Here is a 5,953-nt window from a genome sequence, read left to right as displayed (position 1 = left end):
CGCCGTTGAGTGAGGTGGTGAGTTACTAGCTACACAGATAGCTGGTTGCAGTCTCAGCTTGACTTCTGATTTCTAGTCTTTATTTCACACTGCATGGTGCCTCTCTAGAGCCACTGCAGGCCAGACAGCACTTTTCCTTATTTTCACAATTGTTGTTACAAATTTGCATCTCTGAATAGAATTATTGGGTGGCCCAAAAAGTGCTTTTGCTTTTTAAGTAAAAATAAAAGACATATTTTTCATTTTCACCAGGAACCTTATTGAACAACATATTTACCCTTTTGTTCCATTACCTTCTGCCATTTTTCAGGCAACTTCATAATTCCATCTTCCCAAAACTTTTTATCTTTTTGAGCAAAGAACTGCTACAGGTGCTTTTACAGTCTTCCGGGGAATTGAAATTTTTTCCATTAGGAAAATTTTGTAAAGACTGAAATAAATGGAAATCCAAAAGTACAATGTCTGGTGAATACCACAGATGAATCGGAACTTCCCAGCCAAGCTGTAAAAGTTTCTGTCTGGTCATCAAAGAAACATGCAGTCTTGTGTTATCCTGATGGAAGATAATGCATTTTCTATTGACTAATTCTGGACACTTTTTGTCAAGTGCCACTTTCTGTTGATCTAATTGGGAGCAGTACTTGTTGGAATTAATCGTTTGGTTTTCCGGAAGGAACCCATAATAGAGGACTCCCTTCCAATCCCACCATATACACATCACCTTCTTTGGATGAAGAATGGCCTTTGGTGTGGTTGGTGGTGGTTCATTTCGCTTGCCCCACGATCTTTTCCATTCCACATTGTTGTACAGTATCCACTTTTCATTGCTCATCACAATTTGTTTTAAGAATGGAATATTTTCAATACATTTCAGTAGAGAATCACATGCAGAAATATGGTCAAGAAGGGTTTTTTCGCTCAACTTATGTGGAACCCAAACATCAAAGTGAGTCACATAACCAAGGCGGTACAAATGATGTTCAATGCTTGATTTGGATATTTTGCATGTGTTGGCTTTCTCCTGAGTGGTATAACATTGACTGTTCTCAATTATTGTTTTGATTCGATCGCTATCAACTTCAGCTGGTCTACCCTACTGTGGAGCATCGTCCAGTGAGAAATCTCCAGCATGAAACTTCGCAGACCACTTTTGATGCATTCTATCAGTCACAACACCTTCTCTACACACTGCGCAAATCTTTTTGTGCGTTTCAGTTGCGTTTTTATCTTTCTTGAAATAATAAAGCATAATATGCTGGAAATGTTGCTTTTTTCTTCCATCTTCAATATTAAAATGGCTACACAAAATGCACACTGATATGACAGCTGTCATATACAATCTAACAAAATTGTTTTGAATGAAGTTAAAGACAGCTAAGTGCTGCTAGAACCATCTTACAGAAAAAAACCCAACTAACTCTTTTGGCCCACCCAGTACTAGCTGGAAGACAGGGGTCCTCTCAAACTCATTGTCAAGCCTATTCTTTGACATGGATATTACGAAGGCATGGCTCTGCATAACTGAAGTAATGCCACTAGGGGTCATTAGGCCAAAAGGAGGATGTCTTTGCAGCACCTTAATAACTGCAAGTCCAGGAGAGTGGGCTGCATACATTAGCTATCATGAGTTGCTAATCATCTCACAACATCTCTTAGTTGTGAACATCCCTTAGAAAAAAATCTTACAGCAAACGTCCATGCCAAATGAATTATTCTCCCTTCCTGAAGTGGGCACACCCCAAAGTGATGCCCAGTGAGTTATGCTCCTGTGTAATCCATAACCCTTGAATGTAGGTGGAACCCATGATTTGCTTTTGCCCAACAGAATGTGGCAAAGATGGTGGGAAAGTCACTCCCCTGATTACACACATTATATAAGACTCCACCTTAGCAGACTAAAGAGAGATTGAGAGATTCTTCTGCGGACCTTGAATAAGTAAGATGCCATGTTGTGTGAGAGTCTGTGACAGGACCACATGGCAAGGAGCTGAAGGTGGCCTCAAGGAGCTGAAAACAGCTCCTGGCCAGTAAGGAAACAGAGACCTCAGTCCTACAACCCTAACAACTGTATTCTGGTAACAACCATGTGAATTTGAAACAGGACTCTGAGGTACAGAAAGGAACTGACATTTTATTGCAGGCTGTGAGACCCTGATGGGAGGACCTGGCTAACCCACGCCTGGATGCCTGATCCCCTGATCCCAAAACTGTGAGATAATAAATGTGTCTTGTTTCAAGCTGCTACATCTGTGGTAATTTATGTAAGAGGAGAAAACAAATGCACTTCTCTCTGGGCTCTGTAATCCCTTCATTAGTTCTTCTGACTCCCTCTTCTTTTCTATCTAGAATCCTGTTTCATTTATTATATTCTCATTTCCTTTATATTCTAAGCTTTCTTTTTAACTTGGTGCAATTCTCCCTCAACATAAATATTCTCCCTTCTCACCAATTGATTAAAATTGTTTCTATGTAAATGTGTAATTAAAAAACAAACAAAAAGCTTTCCTTGAACTCTCTACTTCCATCTCTTGAGAGGAAGCTGGCATAGTATTTCTTTTCTTCCTTGAAAGTCACACTATTTGAAAGAGGAGTCTCCCAGTCTTCCACTTCTCCACCCCTCATCATTCCTCAATCCACCGAAGTCTAGCTTCTGCTCTCACTGCCACTCTGGAGGACACACCCACATATCACACTGATTACTGGCTAAGTCTTAGATGGTAGTTATGGGCCTCCAATTAAAATCTCTAAGATGAACTCATGATCTTCACACTGTATATTAGTGATTTATTGCATATTTGCAAACGAATTACCCCAAGATGTCGTGGCTTAAAACAACAGACATTTCTTATCTCACAGTTTCTGTGGGTCAGGAATATGGGCAAAGTTTAACTGGTTGTCTCAGGGTCTCTCATAAGGTCGAAATCAAGGTGTCGGCCAGGACCCACTTGCAAGCTCATTACCTTGGTAGAGCTATTGCAGACCATCTTCTTCGAAGCTCGCTCATGTGACTTGAGAGCCTTAGGTTCTCAATGGTTGTTGTCTAGAGACATTAGTTTCTTACCATGTGGGCCTCTGTAATGGGCTACTCAAAAAACATGTAGCTGGCTTTGCTCAATGTGAGGGTTTTGAGAGAGAGAGAGACAGACGGAGGGAGGGAGAGAGTGCATGCAAGTGAAAAAGGAAAAGCAAGACAGAAGCCACAACGTTTTCTGTAACCTGATCTCAGAATTGACATCCATCACTTTTGCCATCGAAAGATCCGGTCCTCAGTCCCTGACTCTGGGGAGAGGGTGAATACCAGGAGGTGAGGAGATCTGAGAGCCATTATGGAGCTTGTCTACCATGTACCCATGCTGTTTCTCCTTCCATAGCCCTTATCCCTGTGTGTGGAACCACCTTTCCCTTGACCCATCCAGAACCTTTAGAATCATCCTTGTGTCCTTCCCCTGCCCTACCCTCAATACTATTTGATCTCCTAACCCAAATAAATTCTATCTTCAAACCCTCTCTTTAAATTATTTGTTCCTTTCAATTCTCACTTTTCTGTTAATAGTATCAGCTATATTTGTGTATGTGTGTGTGTGCATGTTTACCATATGCTACTGGGGTGTAAGAACCACAAGGTCAGGGGATTAGGTGTCTTATTTACTGATCTGTGCCTAGTTACTAGCCCAGTATCTGAGATACTACGGACAGTCCATAAATATGAGGGATTGAGTTCCAGACACACTTTTGAATGGTTTACATAAATTACTGTTCAGTCCTCACAGCCCTAAGAAGCAGGCATTACCAGCATTCTATGGATGAGGAACTGAGGTATGGAAGTGAAGTGGTCCGCATCAGTTTACACAGTGAGTAAGAACCATGTGTAACAGTATATTTTGAAGGGCATTATAACTGTAAAGCACTCTGCAAATGTGAATTGTTATCATTATTACCTTTTTTGCTCTTGTTTTGAGCCTCTTTGCCTTCCCAGCCTTCTCCCAATTCACTCATGCTTCATATGGAGACAGGAGGAAGCACAATTCCAAGAAAAGGAGGGAGAGTAATAATATTAAATGACTGCCAAGGGACCTGAGCAATGGATTCAACAGGCCGTATCGGTCCAACTCACCAGGGTGGCCATTCCCTGACCGGGATCTTGGGCCCACCACATACTACTTTACAGCGTGAGAGAAGCGATGATACAATTTAGTGTTGGTGTTCTGCCTCATCGAAGACATGGCACTGTCATTATTCATTTTGGAGAACAGCCTGCAGTGCAGAAAGAAATCATGTCAGACAGAAAAGGAGAGTCTTTCAACATAGCATTCCATCCTGAGGGACAGACACAGACAGAGAGAGAAAAGAACCATGACAGGTGGGCAATACTGACTTCTGACTCCATCCCTCAACGGCGTCACACAGGCTGTCATCCTCCACCCTGTGAAGGAGCAGTGGGAAAGTGATACTTCACATTGTTTCAATGATTTTTCGTTTACAAAGCTCTTTTGTATACATCTTATCTCATAATCCCCACGATTAATCACGATGATGGCAGGGTAGCTATAATTATTTTCATTTTACAGTTTAGGATTCTGAGGCTTTTCAAGTCTGAGATTTATTCAGAGGCCTGGTTAATATGAAGTCAAATGTATTGAGTGCCTTTTCCCAGATACTTCACATATATTATTTTATGAGCTGCTCACAATAAAACTATCAGGCATTACTGTTATCCCCATTTTACAGATGTCAGAGTTACAGCCTCAAGAAATGAAGTGTCTTGCCTAAGGTGATGCTGCTGGTATAAGGTAGACTGGGATTTGGAACTCAAGCCTTTTAATTCTCTATGTGCAACATTCTTTCCAATAAGCAATGGTATACTGAGAGAGTAAGTCTAGAGTTATAAATCTGCTGACCTAAAAGAAAGAGGAGGAAAAGAAAGTAGAAAATGAGCTGCTCAGGATGGATTAGAGAGAAGGAAATAGTACGGGGAAGGGAGAGGTGAATGTATCATTTAAGAATGCACTGGGATCTCCAAAAGGCCTTCTGTGTTTTGGATTTAAGCTCTCAAGAGGGGATAGGATGATACTCTCAGATAAAGCATGAAGGAAGTCAACTGTGTTCTCTTGCTCAGGCCCTGAGTGGTGAATCTCAGAGGGGTTTCCATCCCAGAAGGATCTCCATGGAACATAAGGCCATCACAACAATTTGCCAAGGAATCACAGAAATACACAAGATGAAATGTACCTTGGGTTAACTGTCCTCAGAGCCAAAGAAGGTGAAAGGTTGTGCAATTACATAGTTTACAGTGCCAGTGTTACCAAATAATGTAGGGTCTAATTCTCCCCTTGCTTCATCCTTGGTTTTTTCTTTTAGACCAGCCCAAGAAAAGCCTGCACACAGAGACTTTATTTTGTTTTCAGAATTTTTTAACCCCCCGGGAAGACAGAGAGAACTTGTTCAGACTCTTAAGGCCCTCAACTATAAGTGAGAAAATAAAACAGCAGGTCTAAACATAATCCTATGTTCGAAGCTAAGCAAAGGCCAAAGTGAAAAGCTTTTAAAGTCAAATCTCTTAGTGCACTACAGCACAAAAACATCCCAGTGGATAATTCTAAATTCTCCAGAAATATTTGCTTGCAGGCTTGAAATCAAGTCTGAAAATTTGTTGCTTGAACATGTAATGATGGAAGAATGTTTAAACTACCTGGCCTGTGTGGTCAAACCTTCTGCTAGATCCACTTCTCTCACGAAGGGACCCCAAAGACTCTGCCTTTTCCTTAATTCACTGTCACAGCCCCTGGGAGTGAAAGATGATATCCTGCTCCCATTTGCCGAAGAGGAAATTGAGATGTGGGGCCATTAAACTGCCCAAGGCCACACAGCAAGTCCACAGGAGAGCCAAGGCCAGACCTCCCGTCCCAGCTCACACTTCCCGCCACACTCTCAGAGCAAAGCTCAGCTTTATTCA

Source organism: Hippopotamus amphibius, chromosome 1 (assembly GCF_030028045.1).
Source record: "Hippopotamus amphibius kiboko isolate mHipAmp2 chromosome 1, mHipAmp2.hap2, whole genome shotgun sequence".
Classification (NCBI taxonomy): Eukaryota; Metazoa; Chordata; class Mammalia; order Artiodactyla; family Hippopotamidae; genus Hippopotamus; species Hippopotamus amphibius.
This window is presented reverse-complemented; position numbering follows the sequence as displayed.